Source organism: Bidens hawaiensis, unplaced genomic scaffold, assembly GCF_021521415.1.
Source record: "Bidens hawaiensis isolate Kalapana, Puna unplaced genomic scaffold, B.hawaiensis_p1.1 tig00030498_1, whole genome shotgun sequence".
Classification (NCBI taxonomy): Eukaryota; Viridiplantae; Streptophyta; class Magnoliopsida; order Asterales; family Asteraceae; genus Bidens; species Bidens hawaiensis.
The window spans coordinates 82999-107404 of NW_027495078.1; positions in this window are offsets into that span (position 1 = coordinate 82999).

Sequence of the window (24406 nt, forward strand, 5' to 3'; positions counted from 1 at the left end):
GATTTTTCTAAGGTCGTTTGGTATTTTCGACATATTTGGTGTTTAAATGACGTTTAAAAATGGTTAAATAAATTTTAGATATGAAAATTAATTCTGGAAAAATTTTATAAAATTCCTTACTGTCAAAATATGGTTTGTAAAAAATTTCAAGGTCCGAGACTAAACGGATATTTATTTGTGCTAAATGGAACTTAAAAACAAACTTTTAAAGCTTAAAACGAGTAAACCGGCGAAGTTCGCCTAAGCGAGCTGACTGGTGTTTGAAAACCTTAAAAATGGATGATTTTTATGAAACTAAGTTAATCAAGTAAAAATAAATCATCCGAAAATAATTCGGATGATTTGGGTAATTTTACCCGATTTAACCGTTTCCGGTGTATTAAAGGCGGAAACGGGCCCCGCGGCCAAACGGGGTGTCTAACCGAGCTCTAATTTCACCACTTTAATGAAAATATCAATAACAACTATTTTCGGGTCGTGTGTGGTCAAACTCATTTTTGAAAACATAAAGACGGATAACTGTGCTAGGCACGCAAAACGAGAAAACAAACTAATGGTAGTTTTGACTAAGGAACTCTAAGTGATATCACAATCTAAGTCCTGAGAAGTGTATCGGGGTTAACATGGTCCCCGGATCGTGTACGGTACTGGGTTAACAGTGTCCCCGGACGTACCGGTTAACACGAATTTAAGTTATATTGATAGAAATTGTGTAGTAACGATTTGGGGATCGTATTACAGATCAGTACCAGTAGCCGTGCACCGTAGTACATCTTTGCTCACAAGAAGGTGAGTTTTCACGAGCCCCTTTTTACTGAACTGTTTTAAATATTTTCCCGGGGCGGAAAGCATGTTTCTATCAAAGTGTTTAAGTACATGCTAATCGCATGGAAACGAATGTATTTATATAATGTTTATTGTACGGAAATCGTACGATAATGTATTAAGATGGTAATTAACTGAGTTGCTAATATTGTAAGGCCCGAAACAGTGTTCTGGGTTAACAGTGTCCCCAGAGGTTATTAAATGTATTTCTGGGTTAACAGTGTCCCAGAGGATATTGGAAATATTCTGGGTTAACAGTGCCCCCAGAGGTTATTAAATATGTTTCTGGGTTAACAGTGTCCCCAGAGGTTATTAGATATGTTTCTGGGTTAACAGTGTCCCCAGGGGTAATTTGATGTGTTTCGGGGTTAACAGAGTTTTCACTTGTGAACTCAGTATAATTACATCGCTTATTTATGATTTCTATAATGAATTGTCATGGTTTATTTAAATTAGTGAAACTCACCAACTATTCGTAGTTGACCCGTTTTCTTTACATGCTTTCTAGGTACACTCAATTGGAATGAGTGATATGTGTTCGATGCTGTGTGCTATTTTGTGGAAGTCTAGAGATCTATATTTTTCATTAAATATGTTAATGTACTATCGGTAACACTTATGTGATAACGCTTAGATGGTTATGAAACTCAGAACAATGTAATACGTTTTAATTAATGTAGTGGTGTTTTCTTTATAAACAATGCTGTTGATATCAGATGTGTCTGTTGCATCCCGTGTACGTTTCCGCTGCGGTTACGGGGTGTTACACCGACAAGTCTCGGAGGATGTGCATTGACTTCAAAGACTTTAACAAAGCATGCCCGAAGGATTGCTATCCCTTACCCGAGATAGACCTCAAGGTTAACTCTTTAACCGGCCATCTCTTTAAGTGTTTTCTCGACGCTTACGAGGGTTATCATCAAATTCTCATGAAAGTAGAAGATGAAGAAAAAACCGCATTCCACACAGGCAAGGGTATTTTTTATTATCAAAAGATGCCTTTTGGTCTATGAAATGCTGGAGCAAACTATCAACGTTTGGTTGACAAAGCATTTGCCATCCAAATTGGCAAAAACATGGAAGCTTATGTCGATGATCTGGTAATCAAGAGCAAGACCGAGCATCAAATGCTCGATGATGTACAAGAAACCTTCCAAAACCTGAGGAAGATCAACATGAAACTCAATCCTGGAAAATGTTCATTCGGATTCAAAGAAGGCAATTTTTTGGGACACATCGTAGGGAAACAAAGCATAAAAGCCAATCCCAACAAAGTAAGGGCTGTTTTTGAAACTAAATCTCCACGAAGCAAAAAAGAAGTGAAGAGTCTGAACGGAAGGCTTGCATCCTTGAAGCATTTTACCTCCAAGCTCGCTGAGAAATCCCTACCCTTCTTCAAAACACTAAAGGGTTGCACCAATAAAAAAGACTTCAGGTGGACAAAAGAAGCGGAAGAAGCCTTCAATCAAATGAAGCAAAACTTGGCTTCACTTCCAGCTATTGCAGCCCTCGAAACGGGAGAACTTATCTCTGTCTATCTCTCGATCGTTGAATAAGCATTAAGCACGGTCCTAACCATCGAACGAAACAAAGTTCAGGTACCCGTTTATTTCTTTAGTAAAACATTAAAACTAGCAGAGATCAAATATACTCCTTTGGAAAAACTTGCTCTGGCCTTAGTTCAAACTGCCAGAAGGCTTCGAAGGTACTTTCAAGCACACCCTATACAAGTGGTCACCGACCAACCCATCAAGAGTGTTCTTGAAAAGCCAGAAAATTCAGGCCGATTGGCCAAATGGGCTGTGGAGCTAGTTGAACACAACATCACCTATGTCCCAAGAAAAGTTGTCAAATCCCAAGTCTTGGCGGATTTTATTATAGAAATCTCGAAGCAAGTCATTTCGGAAATACATACAACTGACACTGAACCTTCTGACCCTGAAGCCTGGAAGCTTTTTACCGATGGAGCTTCCAGCATTGAAGGGTCAAGAGCTGGGCTCATTTTAATCAACCCCGAAGGGTTAGAATTCACATATGCTCTCCGACTTGAATTTCAGACCACCAACAACGAAGCTGAATATGAAGCATTGATCACTAGTCTGAAAATTGCCAAATAGATGAAGATCCAAAAACTACAAGTCTTCATAGACTCGTTGCTTGTTTCAAGTCAAGTCAATGATAGATATGTAGCAAAAGAGCCCAACATGAAGAAGTGTCGTGAAAAGGCAAAGGAATTGATGAACACGTTTCAAGAATGCACTATCAAACAAGTCCCAAGATCACAAAACAAAAGAGCCGATGCCATGAGCAAACTCGCATCCCACATTTGCACACTTCACCAAGAAAGTATTGTAGAAGTGTTGAAAACTCCTTCAATTCAAGAATTGGAGGTTCAAGATGTAATCACTGAAGAAGGTACCAATTGGATGACCCTCATAGAAAAGTTCCTCAAAAATGGTGAGTTACCTCTGGACCAGACAGAGGCTGAAAGGGTTCGAATCAAGTCCCGACAGTATGTACTGCAAGGAGAAACCCTTTATAAAAAGGTTACCTTGCACCATTACTAAGATGTGTGGGCCCTGAAAAAAGTCAATATCTGATCAAAGAGGTTCACGAGGGGTTATGTGGAGCTCATTTTGGGCCAAGAACAGTGGTTGCAAAATTGATGAACCTCGGATACTTCTGGCCCACGATGCACCGAGATGCAACAGAACAACTTAAGAAATGTGAAGCTTGTCAAATTCATGCACCGGTTCCCAAAAGCCCTAAACACGATCTAGTTCCCATCTCCTCGGCTTGGCCATTCTACAAGTGGGGAATGGATATTGTTGGTCCATTTCCACCAGCCAAGGGTGGGGTAAAATTTCTGTTAGTAGCCGTGGACTACTTCACCAAGTGGCCTGAAGTCAAACCACTTGCAAAAATAACGGGCAAACAAGTTAACGACTTTGTATGGGAAAGTATCATTTGTCGCTAAGGGCTTCCAGGAGTGTTGGTCACAGATAATGGGAAACAATTTGCTGAGAAGCCTTTTAGCACATGGTGCAAGGAATTCAGAATCACACAAGTGTTCAGCTCAGTTGCATACCCACAATCCAACGGCCAAGTTGAAAGAACAAACATAACTATTGTGGAAGGAATCAAGGCAAGGTTGGGAAGACATGACAACAATTGGCTTGAAGAACTCCCAAATGTTCTATGGGCAATAATAACAACCGAAAAACAAGCCACAAACGAACACCTTACAGCTTAGTGTTTGGATCGGAAGCTGTAATCCCAGCAGAATTCGGAGTTGTGATTCAAAGAACACTCAACATGGACCTCGAATCAAACAACATTGAGACCATGTTGAATTTGCAACTCCTTGAAGAAATCCGTGACAAAGCCGTAGTACAAGAGGCTAAGTACAAACAAATAATGGAAGCTTATTACAATGCAAGAGTGAAACATGAACGTTTCAGTCCAGGAGATCTTGTACTCCGAAACAACGAGGCCAGCAAGAAAGAAAACCAAGGAAAACTCGGCCCAAAGTGGGAAGGACCATATACAATACTTGAAGCTCAAAAAGGTGGATCCTACAAACTGGCCGACGCAGAAGGCAAAAATCTTCCTAGACACTGGAACAGAAAAACCCTTAAAAGGTTCCATGCTTAGTCAAGAACTTAAAATGTATTTCAAGAGATGTACAACTCTCCTTTTTGTAAACAAAAACCTCTTGAATAAATGATAAATTCTTTATCATAACTTGTCTTTACTATCCTATAATCAGGTTGAGAACCTAGCAAGAAACTCCATGGCAAGGGCCGTGTAAGGGGACGAGCTCCCAGGCCACATCGCTCAATCGGTTCAAGGGTTGAATGAACCTATATAAGGGGTGTGTTCCTATATCAATCCAACTCCATGAGACTTAAAAAAAATTCAAAACAAAACTTGTCTCATAGACGGGTCTGAACAACCTACATCAATTCGTTCCTTAATTTTTGAAAAAAGTTTACGAAACAAATATACACTAAGTAATAATATAAAGGATAGACAACATGTGCTTTTTACTTAATGAAGCCTTGAAGCTAAAGTGACTACAGCACTAAAACTTCTTAAGGAAAATTAGTTAAATAAACACATCAAACAAACAAGACAAGCAACAAAAATACAAAGCATCAAATGCTACGATTCATAAAAAGGCCCCTAAAGGCCATAACCAACATTGTTCATAACAGCCATCCAGGCTAAATAAGGAAATCACAAAGATTCCCATAAAACTGTTCAAACGGACAACAAGGCCAACCACAACCACGAAGCAGAAACCTTAAGGGTTCCATGCAATATCTAAAATATTTGAGTAAATCACATTGTTTAAAGTGCTAAGAAAGCTACAAATTAATTGTTCAAACAACAGAATCAGGTTTTGAAACACTGGCACCGCCACTCTTACCTTTCTTAAACTTCCACGCTTTTGAGTCACCACTAGAAATAGCTGAACCTTCGAGACTGGCTGCATGAGATCCACCAGTATCTCCGGAAAAAGTCTCTTCGCTGTCACCTGAGCGAGAACGTTTCTTGGATAAAGACTCAAGCACCTCAGAAAAAATCTTCTCATCAAGCCCAGCTGGTTTTAAACCCTGCAAAACAGAAATGGGTTTACCAAAACAAGAGGAAACTTCACCCACGTAGGGGGTAAGTAAGCCTCTCCATTGCATGCACAGAATCTTTAAAAAGCTTGGAAGCTTCAGGGTTGAACGTATGTGATTGCTCCAAGGTTTGACCAGACTCAGGAAGTTTGGAACCAACAACTAAACCCAAGTGTTTCCCATAGTTCAGCAGTTTTGTGTAAACGCCACCTAAAACCGAATTAAATTCGGACGAGTGAAGAAGGTAAGTCACAACTTGATGAAACCCATGCTCAATCAGCCATCAGTTGTCATTGGTAGCTTGAATGAATGAAGCCCCTAAACCTTCTTTCTCCAAAGAAAAGGTTTTCTTCTGAGCCTCCAAGGCTTCCCTATCGGCCTCCAGCTGAACTCTATCAGCTTCCATCTTCTTTTTCAACTCCTCAATCTCAGCCTCATGATTACGGGAAAGTTCATCAATTTTCTTCACCCAATCTTCCTCCTTCTTCGAAAACCCATCAACATCCTTCTTCAACGCTGCAATGGAGGCCTTCATCCTATCCTTTTTCTTGGAAAACTCTTCATACTCTTGCATCCCTTTCCGAAAGCGAGTAACGCCCTCAACCAAAGGAGTAGAAAGGTCACAAGAGCTAAGAATCAGCCTTGAGAGCATGGTATCACCCTCCATCTGGAACTACGAACTCCAGGGGGAGCAAAGTTAGCCAAAACTTTAGCACAAACATCCGGGTTTTTAAAACTATCACCCACTTTAACACTCCAATTAGGAACATAAACTTCGTCTCCACCCAAATTCCCAACACCAATTCTAGATAACCCCTGAACAGAGGGTACCACAACCTTCTTAGCAACCGGCTTCTTCTTCTTAGCCACAACCAACCCTTGCTCTATCTCTCTACCTCAACACTCGGACCTTGATCCACAGCAGTCTCAACGTCGTCACTAACATCTACAGGTTCGTGTGAGGACAGTAGACCAGAGGGTTTTGGCAGACGCAGATTGGAACGGCGGGTAGAAACCTTGGGAGCAGTGGCCTAGGTAAAACCTTTAACATTTGGAACACTCACGTAACCAGAACCTTCGAACCTATGCTCCGCCCCTCGAAAAACAGCATTATCACCAACAGCAGCCGCAACATCCCCAAATGCAACATCAGAAGTATCATCGCTTCTCACAAAGTCCAAAGCAGACATAGCTACAAAAACAAAGGAAATTTGTCAATAAGCATATTGTGGAAACAAAATAGTGAAAAATAAGCAAATGCATACCCTTATCATTTCTTATAATCACGGGATCACGATTAGTCTTATCCCACAACTTTCTAAGTCCTAACAAAATGAGAAGATGTTCGGGAAAGGGACGAGGCCATGACGGACACTTCTTAATGGATTTCAAAAACAGATCGCCCAACTCCGAATCAGATAGCTCCGGGTCATTCAAAACGGCGTTCGGTTGCCTCCAAACAAGCTTAAATGGAACAATAGAACCGGAAACAAAGAAAAACCGATCTTTCCAGGTACCTAGGTAAAACCTTTAACATTTGGAACACTCACGTAACCAGAACCTTCGAACCTATGCTCCGCCCCTCGAAAAACAGCATTATCACCAACAGCAGCCGCAACATCCCCAAATGCAACATCAGAAGTATCATCGCTTCTCACAAAGTCCAAAGCAGACATAGCTACAAAAACAAAGGAAATTTGTCAATAAGCATATTGTGGAAACAAAATAGTGAAAAATAAGCAAATGCATACCCTTATCATTTCTTATAATCACGGGATCACGATTAGTCTTATCCCACAACTTTCTAAGTCCTAACAAAATGAGAAGATGTTCGGGAAAGGGACGAGGCCATGACGGACACTTCTTAATGGATTTCAAAAACAGATCGCCCAACTCCGAATCAGATAGCTCCGGGTCATTCAAAACGGCGTTCGGTTGCCTCCAAACAAGCTTAAATGGAACAATAGAACCGGAAACAAAGAAAAACCGATCTTTCCAGGTACCAAGGGTCGTAACCGTGGAAGAGATTAAGCAAGTATCAACCTGAGAAGTCTCAAAGGTATACCAATCGTCGTTCTTCGCTAGACGGAAGAAACGGCGAAAGAATAACGACGGATCAAACCCTAAATCCCAACATAAAACTTCAAAATGCAAAACCCTAGCAAACCCCAATGGGTGAATCTAACCAAATGACACCCGATAATATTCTAACACGTTCAAAACAAATATTGAAAAAGGGTGACGGATGTTAGAGAACTCGAAATGGCGACAATAAAGAGCAACCGACCCGGCCAGACAACGATCGATCGAAGCGTCAACTGTCGGAGCCACCGGATTAAACTATAAACCTATACCCCATTCGAGGCAAAACGATTCGAATTCCTCTTGGGTCAAACGAGAATAGCTCACTGATAAATCTTTACGAGCACCCATAATTTTGAAAGAAAGGTCGAAAAGTTGAACTAACCTGGGCAAAGGATTGAATGAAACTTGATAATATGTTTGGAGAATAATGTGGGTATTTAAAGAAAAACCAAAAGTAAAATAGTAGGTGATGATATTAAATGGCAGGCATCGGGAACTGCTACCAGCAGAAACCACCCATTCAGTCACATCACCTGTCTTGTCAAAAATTCAAAAAAGCGAACCATTCAAGCCTTGAAGCCTTTAAGCAATAAAAATAATGTGCAAAAGTCAGATGTATTTGAGCTTACTTCCCAAAAACCTCTGACTTGGGGGGCTGACGACGGGGGTAGCCTGACGCCCAATAAAAGGACTTTCGTACATTTAGGCTAAAAAGGTTAAATGGTTAAGAGGTTTGCCAATTCAGGAAAACAAGTACATGAACAGTAGTTGTACAAGTCTCTCAGCCGTAAAAAGGACACATACTCAGAAGGTATAGCTATTAACCACTGGTTAATAACCTTCCGCGCCTAAAAAGGTCAACCCTCTACTGCAACAAATATTCACTAGTTTAAACAACGGGACAAAAGCCTTACATTTCTTCTCTATAAAAGAAATGTAACTTGGTCATAACAAAGACACCATATCTGGGAGTTAACTTATACTCTCTGATCTTCTCTTCTTCCTTGAGAACTTGCACCTTGCTTGTTTCTTTCTTACTTCAAAAATAACATAACTTCACTAAGAACCTACATCAAAGAATCGGCTCTTGCATCTCGTTCTTGGATCCTTAGTGAACCATAACAAATAACAACTAAACTAGTGAACCTCTCTCTACGTTTTGCAAATGTAGAGGGACCCGACGACCTGTGTTAGGTTAACCGGACCTTGAAGCCTGTTAGCCTAACCAGTCTATTCACTATCATTGGTCTTATAATTGTTGTAGCAACAGTGTTCTTAGTATATTGTTACCTTAAAAGAGACACACATGAACATAAAAGTGCAGAGCACCCTAACGACCTAACTCGCAACACATACACGTGTGTGGCGTGATCGATGGGCGTAACATGATGTTTTGGGCCATGTTCCTATTTCTCATGTGGGCTTTTGTTGCCACCGATGGCTCGAGGTTATCGAAGCCCGGGTTGCAGCACTTGCAACAACATCAACTTTAAACATAATGAAATGCATTGAATACCTATATTGAAGTTTATTTTATTTCTTTTAATTCTTATTAGTTGAGAATTTTCAACTTTACTTCACTTCAAACCGAAGATGCTCCCTAGTTTGAGTTGTCTGGGTTTGGTTTAAGTACAGGCATGATTTGGTGAGGGATGTTCTATGCGATGTTCTTAAACGAGCCGGAATTTCGGCAAAAAGGAAGCCCCCGTATATTTTCTTACGGATCATCAAGAAGGAAGATCTACATTACGACCGACTGATATTCTTGTTTTTGGGTGGGTAGGGGGAAAACACGCTTGTGTCGACCTCACAGGAGTGTCCCCTCTTGTTGGGCTTAGGAACAATGGGTTTGTAGCAGGCCAGGCAGCATTGAAGACGACATCGGGCAAGGTTATTAAACACGAGAGAGCTTGTTTGGAGAATCAACACGTGTTTATCCCCTTTGCCTTTGACACTTTTGGTTTCTTAGCTCTGGATGTCGTGGACCTTTTGAATAGGGTTCAGAAAGTTGTGCATAGTAACGTATCGATCCATAAGAACCGAAACTTTGGTTTTAGCAGGATTGGGTTTGCTATCCAAAAGGGGGTTGCGGCGCAGCTTGTTGCCCGCTTACCTGCCACTTCATTGTAAATCGTTTGGATGTTTCTATGGTATACATAATGGATTAAAAAAAGTTTGAGTAAAAAAAAGACTCCATAATTAAAAGTTCTCACAAGAACACAATGTGCAATAAAAGTCCATGCGACAATTTTTACTACAGACATATGCAATTCTACTACCTTATAGTGAATTGACAGGTGAAAGATTTATCATCTCTATGGGATTAAATCCCGAGTTATTGTGAAAAAAAAACGATGAGATTATGGAAGTAAATATTCTTGCATTTATTGCTACTGCACTGTTCATTTTAATTCCTACTGCTTTTCTACTTATAATTTACGTAAAAACAGCGAGTCAAAATGATTAATTACTTTAAATGAAACTTGACTTCTGAATTCTTATCAATATTTGAAGAAATCAAATGAAAAGTATTCTATTTTTGTTTTGCGCCTTAAATGAAATCAACGGGCTATAATCGGCGGTTGTGCTTACATGTGAGGGAGAGGGGACTGCATTAACCGGCTCTAGACTCCCACCAAAAAGTCAAAAACGCAATGTCCGGTCTACCATTTTTTGGTAATCAGTCAGGTTTTCAACTTTTTTTCCTTTTTCTTGATACAGGCAAACGTTTTCATCTGTTGATGTTATCGTTGGTTTTGAGTTTGACATACCAAATCTGTGTAGTAAATTGAACATATACTTTCTATGCTGAAACACTAAATCTGTGTTGGAGTATTCAATCTCCAGTCCTATAATATGACCCAATTGCCTAGGTTTTTTATCTTAATTAAACCAGGCAAAGAGGATACCTCAAAGCTGCTCTATTTCCTCTCTCCTATTCCTGGATATAACTGCCACACTCGGCCCATATTACTTAATGAACAAATTTGCATCCACAAATACGCTCCAATACCCACGGGCCACAGATCTTGGACAAACTTATCGTTTTTACCGCCCCGGAAAAACTACTTGGCCCATATAAAGCCGTTTTGTAGCCCAAAATCAAAGTCTTGGGGCACATTTAGGTTCACAAAAACCTGACAAAATGGTGGGTTGGGTGGGGCGACATGTCATAACTAGTTTTTCGTAAGTCTTTAAACATTTAACATCCCATAAACCTTATACACTAAATCTACCACGGTGTACAATGTCATGTTTTCAATATCAACGTCTTAGGGCACATTGGTCTGGCCTTGAGCCTTCTTTTAATACCATAACTGAATTGGATATTTTCACCAAACCTTATTGGTTAATATTCCTATGTAGATTATATAATTTAGGTCTCCATATATATAGAAAAACATTGTTTACATCCATTTGTACTAAACTCCACCCGATACGTGATACTTGTTGGCAGACCTAATATAACCCACATCGTGGTAGATTTAGCGACCGGCAGTGGCGTAGCCATGATTTTTTTCCTTTGGGTTCGGAAATTTTCGAGGAAGGGACGATCGATTTTCAATCACTAACTGTTGGGATTTTTGGTCTGGTCCAGTTAAGCAGTTTGGGTCAAGTACTCAAGTGACATAATGAAAATAGCAAAAATCAAATTAAAATGTAAAAAAATAATGTTATGGGCTTAACAAGTTAGTATTTTTAACTGAAATGTGGGTTAAGTTTCGCTGCCAATGTTTCTACGGGTTCGATGTCGAAATTTCAATGGGTGTGATGTTGAAATACACAAGTATAGGACACCAAAAAAATTATTTATAATTGGACTAGAAATACGATATGGATAGTGATAGTAATTAATATGCGTAATTGTTATACAGTTAGTCGTGCACAACTAAAGATTGAATAACCGTAAATGGTGAACGCAACCGCATTGAGGTGAGTTTCTAGCCCCACTTCCTTGTTATGTTTTCGGGGCTGTGTGCATAATCGATGTGATAGTTAATACACTTACCTTATGTGATAAGTTTATGCCTTGTATGATTTATGTATGATGATTGCTTGACGGTGTGTGAACGATCTTCGGATATTGCATGAGCCGTCAAGTGGTAGTTAAAGGTATGATTGATATGTGTGATGTATGAATGATGTATGTATGATTATATATGAACAATGTATGTATGATATGTTGATGGTACGTGAATGCTCTTCGGAGATTGCACATATTGTCAAGGAAAGTATGTAAATGACAGGTATGTTATAGTAGTACGAATGTAGGGAACCGACCCTGATAATATTGGCGAATGAAGGGAACCGACCCTAATAGTATCGGCGAATGTAGGGAACCGACCCTAATAATAACGGCAAATGAAGGGAACTGACCCTAATACTATCGGCGAATGTAGGGAACCGACCCTAATAATATCGGCAAAGGTTATAGGGCGGAATGCTCTTTAAAACGTATATGTATGAATGAAAGTATGTATGTAAGTATGAAAGAAAGAATGAAAGTACGTATGTATGTAAGTATGTAACAAAATATGAAGGTATGTACCTTCGAGTGCATATGTAAGTATATGGATGTATAGTATGTCGTCTGATTAACTGGAACTCACTCAGCGTAGCTGACTTTTAGTATGCACGCATGCTAATCGACTGAGGCAGTTGGCTTGAGGAAGACACAGGCTGGCATCTGGAGATTTGTCGTGATGTTTGAAATACTATGTTTTATATTATGTTTTTGAAAGACAAGTTATGGATGTTTGTAATGAATGGTTGACTTTTATATTATTTCGTGAAAGTTTTTATTAACTCTGATATTTAAAACCGCGTTTATGAGTAAATCCAACGTCCAAAGTAGGGCACCGGTAACGGGTCCTTACAAGTGGACTAGATTTCAACACATGGGAAATAAACTACAAACTCGTCTTCTTGGTACAAATTCACCCTAAATGCGTCTTAAAAGACTGAATTTGAATGCACAATTTCCCATGTTTTTTGGAAGTTGAGGGGACCCGGTAGGAAACATTAAAAGACCGTCGGAAAAGACTGTATTTTTAGAAGAACTTTTATGGAAAATATGGACTGTTCCCTCAATATTTTTAAAAAACCCGTCGGATTTTGACAATTGTCAGAATTTTATTGCCCTAAGAATTTTACAGATCCCGTCTTCTCAGTCCAAATTTGATGGGCTATTTTAGAAATATGTTAAAATTTAGGGTTACTTTCTACTTTCTCTCTTAAAAAGAGCCAATTTAAGAATTTTCCCTTAAGAAATTCACCTTTAAAAAAAAAGTAAAATATTTCCGGTTCTTGATCTTCGCATGTATACATTTTATCATGATCTCCAAAAATGAGTTATTTTGTATATTTTAATTCCTTTTATTTTTTATTAAAAACTACATAAAAATTTGAAACAGTGCTTAATTTACATTCAGTACATAATATCAAAAGGGTATAGGAAAGTCAAAAATTAAAAATAAAAGTCTTAGTATTCTATATAAAAGCATTATTATAATTTAAGAGTAATAGTTTTATTAAAAAAATTAAAAGTTCTAAATTTAAAAAGAACTCGGAAACTAATCCAAAACTGGTTTAAATTGGCCATGATGAATGGATATCGTAAATGAGGCTTGTCATGTTCTTGATAGCATATATAGAGCATAAGACATTCTTAATGCTTTAAAAGAGCTAGTAGTGAGATGGTAGATGAGTAAGTTATGTTGTATTTATTTGTTGTCACATTATTACATGTTACGCAATTAAGAAAATATGAATGGTTCGTTTTAGTGATGTGGAGTTTTCTTTAGATAGGACGCAACACTACTATTCTCTTGCGTAATGTTTGTTTTCTTAGATGACTAGATTGTAATTTATTAACTTTTGATGTAAAAACTATATTACGACTCATAACAACTCATAACGTACATGTTTGATTTACAAGCATGACTTAATAAGAATTTCTGAGCTTTCATCATATCAAACGAGTTTATTTTCCTTATCAATGAATGAAATGACTTCATGTTTCAATGTAATTTTTCTCAAAGAGGTGGTGGTGAAGTGGTAAGGGAGAGACTTGGTGTTTCATTTGACTCAGCTTCGATTCATGCTAGCATCATTTAGCTATTACAGTCTTTGATTTTTCACGAATCCTCGGTTAATCGTTAGTTATTACGATATTTGATTTAAATAGTATATTTTTCTATTTTTGTTGTTATAACATAAAGCGTCGTTTAAAAAAATTAGTTTTTATATCTTGTTACTCGGTCGAGGTATTTAAATCCTCGGTGACGGCCTTGCAACCGGTCATGCCTAATACCAATTGATCGTCCTGCCCACATTCTTCTTGAGTTTATAGACCCACATACGTGTCATATTTTACTCCATCTAGTCTCGGGGCCAATTACCAAGTGCCAGTACAATTAAGTGCTTCGATCTCTAGTTCCATTGCTTTTGTTCAATCTGGTCTCTTACTTTGGAGGTTACTGCCTCTGCATAATGAGGATTGGGTCTATGTTCTCGGATTATTCATCTTAGCGGTTGTACTTCGCTTCTTCTTCTCTTGGTTCTGCTTCGGTTGGGCGTTCAAATCTGATTGATCACCTATTGCATTTTATTTCTTGGGAAATCGCCAATTTTGCATCAAATAACTTTGTTCGTTAGCACATCACCATCCATAGTCCCGAATTTAATTTTACAATTGGCATTTAACGCAGGGGAAAACAAGAAGTCCAAGAAACCCACATAAATTAAATTTACTTTTGTGATTTTGATATGTTTAAAATTCAACATTTGAAAATTGAATTCCAGTTGGAATTTTAACTTATTTAATGAACACAATTGGAATACTTTTTATTAAGTAGGAATTTGTTTTGTATCTTGAATCTTAAATATTAAACTAAACTATAATAAAGTAACGAAATTGGATTATTTCCAGCAGTTTTAATATTAGTAAATTGATCAGTTCATTAGTCAAAACTATGGTTTGGTTTGAACGTAAAATTTATTTTTTTACTAAAATTACCCAAGTAAAATATTGAGAAATTCTTACGAACCTATTTAGTAATTGAAGTCTACTTAAAATAAAAACATATATTTTTAATAGGACTAATGTCAATTCTCAAGCTATCAACCAAGATATGAAACATATGTTATTCAAGAAAATCATGTCAATACACAAGCTTGATACCAATAACTAAAAATTAACAATGATATAATACCATGTAAAATAAAACATCACGATTAAATAAAGGGATAGAAACAATCTAATTTTAAAATCTTGGATCAATGAAACGAGAACTTGAAGCTTTCAATGGTGAATTGGGTTTGGTCCAGAAGGGACTAATCTTTTTGCTACTCCATATCTTGGATCGATTTCTTCCGGCAACAACGACGGTTGTGGTAGAAGTAGCCGATTAGTATGAACCAAGTGTGACTTTAAGTAAGGATGATATATGTGCTTCGGGTTCAAGATGGTGGTGGTGGCGGTTTCTCACGAATTAGTGGAGGCAGTGATGATAACGAGAGGGAAGAGTAACAACAAGACAACTAATTTCTTGCAAAAGTTCAGCATTTTCTTTAACTCTTTAAGATTTGTTGAGAAAGATGAGAAGTAAATTGGTGATGGTAAAGAATTATTTATAAATTTAATGGATCATCGTAACTTTTCTTTTTTTAAATATTGTTATCCTCTGTCGATTGTTCCGATTCATTCCATCCATCAAGTTTACAATTTGGCAAAATTTTACTCGGTAAAAGATGAAAATCATAATTCAAGTTTTATTATTGTTCTATGTTCTAGATTTCAATAAAGTTACTAATTTTTTTAAACGATAATAATCATGAAATATAAAAGTGTAAACATAATTAATTTATTAAAAGTGTATAGGAAAGTCCAAATTTTATAAAAATCTTAGTATTCTATATAAAAGCATTATTATGATTTGATAATAATAGTTTTATAAAAAAAATATATTTCTCAAAAGTTCTAAAATAAAAATGAGCTCGGAAACTAATTCCAAAATTGATTTAAATCGGACATGATGAATGGATATCGTAAATTAGGTTCATCGTGTTCTCGATAGCATATGTAGAGCATAAGACATTCTTCATACGAGTTGGTGGTGAGATGGTACGTAGACGACTAGGTTATGTTGTATTTATTTATTGTCACATTATTACATGTTACATAACTAAGAAAATATGAATGGTTCGATTTAGTTACGTGAAGTTATCTTTAGATGGGACGCCACACCAGTAATCTTTTGCGTAATGTTTGTTTTCTTAGATGACTAGATTAAAATTTATAAAATCTTGATGTGAAAACTATATTACAACTCTTAACATACATGTTTGATTTACAAGCATGACTATATAAGAATTTCTCAGCTTTCATCATATAAAACGAGTTTAATATTCATATCAATGAATGAAATGATTTCATGTTTCAATGGCTGGTGGTGAAATGGTATGGGTGAGACTTGGTGTTCAATGTGACTCGGCTTCGATTCCTAATAACATCATTTAGTTTCGAAGGCACACTAGGGTGATGATGGAAGACTAGACATGTAAGTTACGTTCACTACTTGGATTCTTGAACTGAACGGGTTTTACATCACTGTACGGTCATTCCTTCTGACAAATGTTCACGGGCATTGGCCTTAGATGAGTGTTTTCTCTGAACCAGAAGACGAGTGTGTCTTGATGTGATGAATTTAACAAGTATCTCATTTTAAGGATTCGTTGAACGTTAAAAAATATTACATTATTACAATGAGTTATTTGTCAACATGAAATTTTGGTATTTATTATTTTTATTGTTACTAATTTTTAATATTCAATTAGAATTCCTTCAGACCGGTCATTTCACAAGGAAAATGATGGATGACCCGGGCTTTGGTCTGGGTTCGACTATCGTGTCTTCGGGCAGGTTGGCGCAGTTGGGTTTTACAGAGAACCCAAGTTACCGTTGTCTCACAACATATTACTATTCATAAGGTAACCCAACTAATTTTTTACAAATGTCCGAAGTAATTCATTTCCCAATGTAGACAGTTACAAGCTATTTACAAATTTTGATGCCAGGTTTACAATTCATAGCATCATCTTTTTGTGACAATGCTTTTCTTTACCACTTTACTCTCTCTCTTAAACAACCCACACCCACCTGGTAGTCCACTTCAATCGCAGTCCGAAGTAAGCAATTGAAAGCTAAACCCATATTACTTTCTAATTGTTAGTTGGATCGATATTTCGGAGTGACGGAAGTAGCGTAATGGTACTTGCCGATATTCATAATGTTGATTTCGTTTCTTCAATTGGAAATTTAAATTAAGTTTACTGACTCTGATTTGATTGCTCATATTTAGGTATGTTTAATTTCACATATTAACTCCGCGAGACAACCGATAAAACCCTAAAGTTGAATCAGCTAACAGAATACAGGTTTTATCACCATATATTGTATCCACTAGAAGTCGAAAACATCAGTTTTTCCCCTGCAACGCAGGGGGTAAAAAACTAGTTCTTATGTATATGGTAAAACCTATTTAGTAATTGAAGTCTGTCTAAAATAAAATGATACATTTTTAATAGGACTAATGTCAATTCACAAGCTATCAACCAAGATATGAAATATATGTTATTCAAGAAAATCATGTCAATACACAACCTTGATACCAATAACTAAAAATCAACAATAATATACAGGAGAGGCTCGGAGGGTCTGTCTATGAGCCGCACCATCGGCCGGGGTAAAAACTTTTTTATACATATTACATATATATGTTTTTTTATGTTAAAAATAAGGTTATTTGCAATGGTTTATGAGATATTATATGCTCAGAATGTTTTCTGCTTATAATAAATCGGTTGATAAAAGTTTTAACTATTAGTGAATAAAAAAAAAATTTTAAGGCCTATGGGCCTTTTTATTTTGGCTTGGCCGAGGTATTTAATTTCTTAGAGACGACCGTGATAATATAAAAACATGTAAAATAAAACATCACGATTAAATAAAGGGAAAGAAACAATCTAATTTTAAAATCTTGGATCAATGCAACGGGAACTTGAAGCTTTCAATGGTGAACTGGGTTTGGTCAAGAAGGGACTAATCTGTTTGCAACTCTATATCTTGGATCGATTTCTTCCGGTAACAATGACGGTTGTGGTAGAAATATGCGACGAGTATGGACCAAGTGTTAAGTAAGGATGATATATGTGCTTCGGTTTCAAGATGGTGGTGGTGACGGTTTCCAACGAATTAGTGGAGGCAGTGGTGATAACGAGAGGGAAGAGTAACAACAACAAAACAACTAATTTTTTACAAAAGTTCATCATGTTCTTAACTAAGATTTTTTTAAGAAAGATGATACGTGAATTGGTGATGGTGAAAGGAATATTTAAACCATGTGTAGTCATAACTTTCCACCCCTGGGCGTTATGCGCCACGTGGCGCCCAATCACTTTTACACTTTTTGTTTTTTTTATATAATAATTCATTAAATAAATAAATATAAAATTAAAAAACTACATTAAAATTAAAAATATACATTAAACTCACAAATAAAAACTACATTAAAATAAAAATAATACATTAAATTAAAAAAATATACAACAATAATCATAAGACTAAATGTTGTATTTTTCAAAAAATTTCGCTTGCCGAATTGCTTTTAGAGATTGGACACTCAGGTCGTCTTCGGATAGCTCCTTTGTTAAAACCTCAATGTCGTGGTCCAATTCATTCCTTTTGAGTACTTCGACGGCGTCCAAATTTACTTGAAGGCGTTGAGCTCCAAGTTCTTGTATACCTTTGAGTCGAATGTTCATTTCTTTGATGTGACTTTCCATTTCGGCATTTGAACCCGTTGTCGACGACGACGCAATCTCTTTCCCCTTTCCGTTGCTTCTTCTACCCCTGATCGAGGGATATCGGTAACATCCACTTAGGGATTTCCGGCTTCATTATCGCTTAAGTTGAAGTTTTGAGCGTCAGAACGAGGCATTTCGGGATCAACCGTAGACGCTGTTTTAGACCTTTTTTTAGGCTTACCACTTTCGATGTCGGCCTCCATAACCAATGCCTAATCAGGGTGAAACCTCAGGTGTTGTTTCCAAATACCAAAGTACCTGAAGCTCCCTGAGGTCTTATGTTGATACTCTGTCAACGCCCTTTCCATGATTTCCGCGTCAGAGAAACCGCTACTCTACGTTGGAGTCATCTAAGAGTGAACAGCATGGAAAGCCGTGCATTTGGTGTTTATGTCGGTCCATTTTGACAATAAGGAATCTTTTTCTTGACGCGAGTCCCCGCCAAGTTCGTGGAATAACTCTTTAATTTTGATCCAAAATACGCACGATGCTTGAAAGTTGGCTAAAAAAATAAAAACATTACAAGTTCAATGTTTGTTCTAAGAAATTTAAAAAATACATATATTTTTTTAAAACTTACCGCACTCGGGATCTTCCAATATCACGCACCAAGCACGAGCACATAGTTCACACACGTCGATACTCCACGGTATAGTGTTCTTTTTAGCCCAAGTGTAACATCCCGTTTTCTCGTTTCGGTTAATAAAATAAAAATATGAGTTATTATGAGTCGGGCTAGTGTTGGGTTACATAGATATGTGTTATGGACTTGGATTAAAAAGAAAGGAAGAAAAAACCATGGGCTTGAGCCCATGACCCATAGCATATAAACCAAATTTACGCGTTAATCCATTCATTTCCACTAACTCCATACACCATCAAAAACACACACTTAGCTCTCTCTCATCCTACTTACTCTCTCTAGCCGAAATCACCAAGAAACCCGAGCATCAACCCGAGGTAATGATAGTATGATATTGTATAGATCCAAACCCGCTTGATCTAGTCGCGAAACGACGAACCGACACCATAAACCGTTAAAATCACTAGATCCGAATGGAATCAGGTATAAACCGATCAAAATATGAGCTTAAGGATCACCCTAGCTTAGATATGGATCAAACGGGACGAAAAACGGTGAAAACGGTGCGAAAATACGTTTTTCCGGTCACCGCCCTTTTTTCCGACAATGACGGCGTCTACTGAATGTGTGTACGAGGTAAGGGAATGTCAGAGAATGTTCCTGACTGTCACACCCTCAAAATACACTAACGGAGTTTTACCGTCAGAGGGTGTGAACTAACAGGATCGGAATCATTAGTTATAATCAAACACCATATTCAAAGTTTTTAAACCACAAATGTTAAAGTTTAAATACGTGCGGAAGCGTAAATCATAAACCAAGTGTTGCGTCACGCAGGACGACTTAAAATGCATGTTCCTATACCGCGCGCCCGCCTCGGCTACCTGAGAATAATATACTAAAAGTGTCAACACAGGGTTGGTGAGTTCACATATATAAATAAAGAAAATGTTTGCGTTTACGTGTTTGCGTTTGCGTTACCAGATAATGTTAAGTCAATTATATATCGATAGGTAGTTAGCCTATAAAACAAGTATTACTAAGTGTTCGACACCGAAGCTGACTGTTTATCAATTGCCTTGCCACCATGTCTACCACGACCATGGAAAATGTGTTAGCCAAGATTACACCCACTCGACCTGCCGTCGAGTTTAGAGTTGGGTGGGGTTTGTCAAACCCAGTAGTACTACTCAACAGTGACTCGCTATTATACAAATACTAAACGGTTCGATGTTATGAAGGACTTTAGTTGGTTTGTTTGCCACTTAGCCTTACAAGTGATATATAACCAATAACAAAATCTAAAGCGTTTGGAGTATGTTATCTCCCCCTAATAAAAGCGTTTAAAAGAGTAAAAAGGGGACGTGAAACTCACTGTTTGCGAAGAATTCAAAAACAAGTCAACCGAGAGATGCGCGTCACAGAAAATCCTCACTAGCGCTCTAAAACAAGAATGAGATTTTCTAAGTATTGGAACTATTATTGAGTCTCTAGACTCGGCACATAATACCTATGCATGAGATACGTTTCGTGTTTCGTTTGTGAATTATGTGTGACTCGACAAACACATTGGTGACACGTTACATGTGTAAACAACTACATAAGTATCAAGTACTAACATTGTACATTACTATTAATTATTCCCCACAAGGGAAATTTAGTCAAAAACATAGCAAATATCGATCAACAAACACGTTTCATGTATTTTCACATAGTTCAGCAGCTAGTTTTATCAAGACAGAATTCTACTTGGAAAGATTACTCAATTCAACAGATCATAACATATCAATTAATTTACCAAAAATCGTCACAGAAGCACACATGAGCTAGGTTTCCAGAACTATTTTTATTATATTTTTATTCCACATAGATTTCTCACAATAATCAAAACATTACAGTAAACTCACAGCAGTCAAAATCATGCGCAACAGAATGTTATTTGTTATTCCCGTCAAATGGTAATTCCAATTAATACAAGACTAATTGGGTTAGATTCTTAACTCAAAATTTTAACTTCCAGGAGTGGAACTAACCCATTTGGTCTTGTAGTTTATGAGATATGATAATTTCAAAATAGCCTAACAGCAGACCTTACAATTCAGACTTGCACTTCAGTTTTGTAAAATAATAAAAGTTAACTTTTACATGTCCAAAAATTACAAACTTGGACTTTTTAGAAACTAGACTCAACCTAGTACACTTTAGTGTTAATAATTACGACTAATTACCACATTAACATTCAGTTACAGTCGTCTAAACATAAATTTAACAATCTATCTAGTACCAGTTTACATCAAAACTCAACATAACAACAATCTATGAATCATAATCCATGCATATAACACTCTAGACACAAGATTAACCAACCATGCATATCAATTTCACATTACACACATAGTTAGGGTTTTTCTTGAAAGTTTAAAATCAAAGAACAAGTGATTAACAAGCAACAATAACACAACTAGTTATCAATTTCATTAGCAATTCATCATCAAGCATATAATCAAACCCTAACTCATCTTAATCATCAATTTTCAAGAATTAGGGTTTTGATTAACCCATTCAATACCAAAATTTAACACATAGAATGCATAGAGGAGTTGTTAATTACCTACTAGCACCTTAATTCTTCAACAAAACTTGAAAAAAGGTTGTATGTATGTGTGTGTGATGTGACGGCAGCCAAGGGAGAGGGAGAGGGGGGGGGGGGGCGATCGGTTATGGGGAGGGGGTAGGGGTTTAGGGTTTTGTTATTATTTAATATTAATAATGTTACACAATGGTCCCTCTACTTCTAGTTATTAAATTTCTAGTGTAAATAATAACTCTTGACTCTTGAATTTTGTGTTCTATGTATAAATATCAAGTAGCATATAACTTAACACATTATTATCAAATATTTATCGTTTTGATGTTTGTCGTTTGTTCACCAATGGTTTGAGTCGACTCGTGTGCGTTTCGGTGCAATCCCGAAAGACTACATGTGTAGTGATTGTCAAACGTCATTTAAAACCCTAGTTTAAATGTAATGAGATGTGCGTTATCGTTCTAGTGATCTTAAGTTTGAATTGACGGAGTTTGGATTAACGGAGTTAACCTGAAATTGACGAGTGTCACACTGACATTCTCAGACCTAACCCTAGTTCGCTAACGGAGAAGTAACGAACTGACATCAATTCGTTATGTCAATTCGCTAATAAAGAGTAACGAACTGGCTTCATTCTTTAATCAATTCGCTATGTCAATTCGCTAATAAAGAATAACGAACTGGCTTTGTTTGTTAATCAATTTGTTATGCCAATTCGTTAAAGAAAGAATTACGAACTAGCCCCGTTCGTTATAAGGTCCAATTCGTTATGAAGACCTGTTCGTTATAAGGTCCAGTTCGTTACGAGGACTGGTTCATTATAAGGTCCAATTCGTTATGAGGACTGGTTCGTTATAAGGTCTGATTCGTTATATTTTTCAGTTCGTTATGAGGCAACGAATGGGTTCATTCGTTATGAACCCCATTCGTTAAGGGACTGGAGCGAATTAGAAGAATGAAAGAATGATAGAAAGGTCCCTGAACTTGTAATAAAATTGATTAATTACAAAGAAGCCCTCGAACTTTTTAAGTTATAAATAAAATAATAATTTAGAATTATTATGAAAAATGTGTTAAGACAGTTAATGGAAATAAAATTTTTCCAAGCTGACCTGGCAGCTCGACCCCAGCCAGGGGCTCTACTCCTTGGACCCTGCTAGGGGCTGCCGCCCCAAGACCCAGCTGCCAGGGGCGCTGCCCCCGGACCCCCATTCGTTGAGTGTTATAATTAAACTAGAAACACGATGTGGGTAGCGATAGATAATTGATACATGTAATTGTTATACAGTTAGTCGCGCAAAGCTAATGAAATGAATAACCATAAACGGTGAACGTAACCGCATTCAGGTGAGTTTCTAGCCTCATTCCTTGTTATGTTTTCGGGGCTGTGTAGATACTCGATGTGATTAGTTAATACACTTACCTTAAGTGGTAAGTGTATGACTTACATGATTATGTATAAATGAATGCTTGACGGTGCGTGAACGATTTTCGGATATTGCTTGTACCGTCGGGTGATAGTTTGAAGATATGAATGATATGTATATAAAGTATGAATGATTACTTGTCGGTATGTAAACGATCTTCGGATATTACACTTACAATTAAGTTATAATGTTATGTATAATGTACGAATGATATGTACGTATGTTATGAATGAATGTAAGAGATACTGAGCCCTAATAATACTCAAGGTAGAAAGGGACTGCACCCTAATAATAATATCCGAGGCAGAAAAGGGACCAAGCCCTTTATAAATCTCTAGGCAAAAAGGGATTGAGCCCTAATAATACTTAAGGCAGAAAAGGGACCGGACCCTAATAATATCCGAGGCAGAAAAAGGGACCGGACCCTAATAATATCCGAGACAGAATAGAATAATGTAAAGTAGAGTTTAAAATAGAGTATGAAGGTAAATATGTATATTATGAACGAATTATGAAAGTATGAAGTACGCATGGAAGTACGTAGTTATGAATGTATTGTATGTTGTATGATTGACTAGAACTCACTCAGCGTAGCTGACTTTTAGTATGCATGCAGGTTAATCGACTGAGACAGCTGGTTTGAGGAAGATACATGGCAGGATCCGAGGAGACTGGCATCTAAAGATTTGTCGTGGTGTTTGAAATATTATGTGTTATGTTATGTTTTTCAAAGAAAATTTATGGATGTTTATATTATTCCGCAAAAGTTTTAATTAACTCTGATATTTAGAACTATGTTTATGAGTAAATCCAACGTCCAATGTAGGGCACCGGTAACGGGGCCTTACAAGTTGGTATCAGAGCAAAGTTCGAGAGATTTAAGCATCTTACATGCTTAGACTCGAACAGAAAATAGGATTTAAGTAAGAAAAGAAATAAGATGCCAGTCAAGATAGCCATGTGTCACTTAAGGAAGCTAAGTAAAGGTAAAGTATGTGATTAATTTCACATGTAAAGTAGAATGATGAATTAATGCTAGCTTAATTGCTAGAGAACGAGGTATGATGTTAGCTTAATTGCTAGTTAAAGAATGTATAAATGCTAGCTTAATTGCTAGGGATAGGAGTATATGATGATATGAACTGTTTGATTGTCTAACTGTTAGAAGTAGAACTAGCACAAGTGAACTCACAAAGGGAAGTGTATAGGACACGGAGAGTAACGTGATCAGCTAATCACAGCTGGCCATTGTTATTACCTGCTAGCTTTACTATCCTTGTACTAAATGGTTCTTTAAGTGATGACGCTTGTGTTTCTTTATATAATACAAATGGCTGGAGCTAGAAAAGTTGCTGGAAAGGGAGGACATACGGGACGTCGTGGTAGGCCACGCATTGTCCTAATT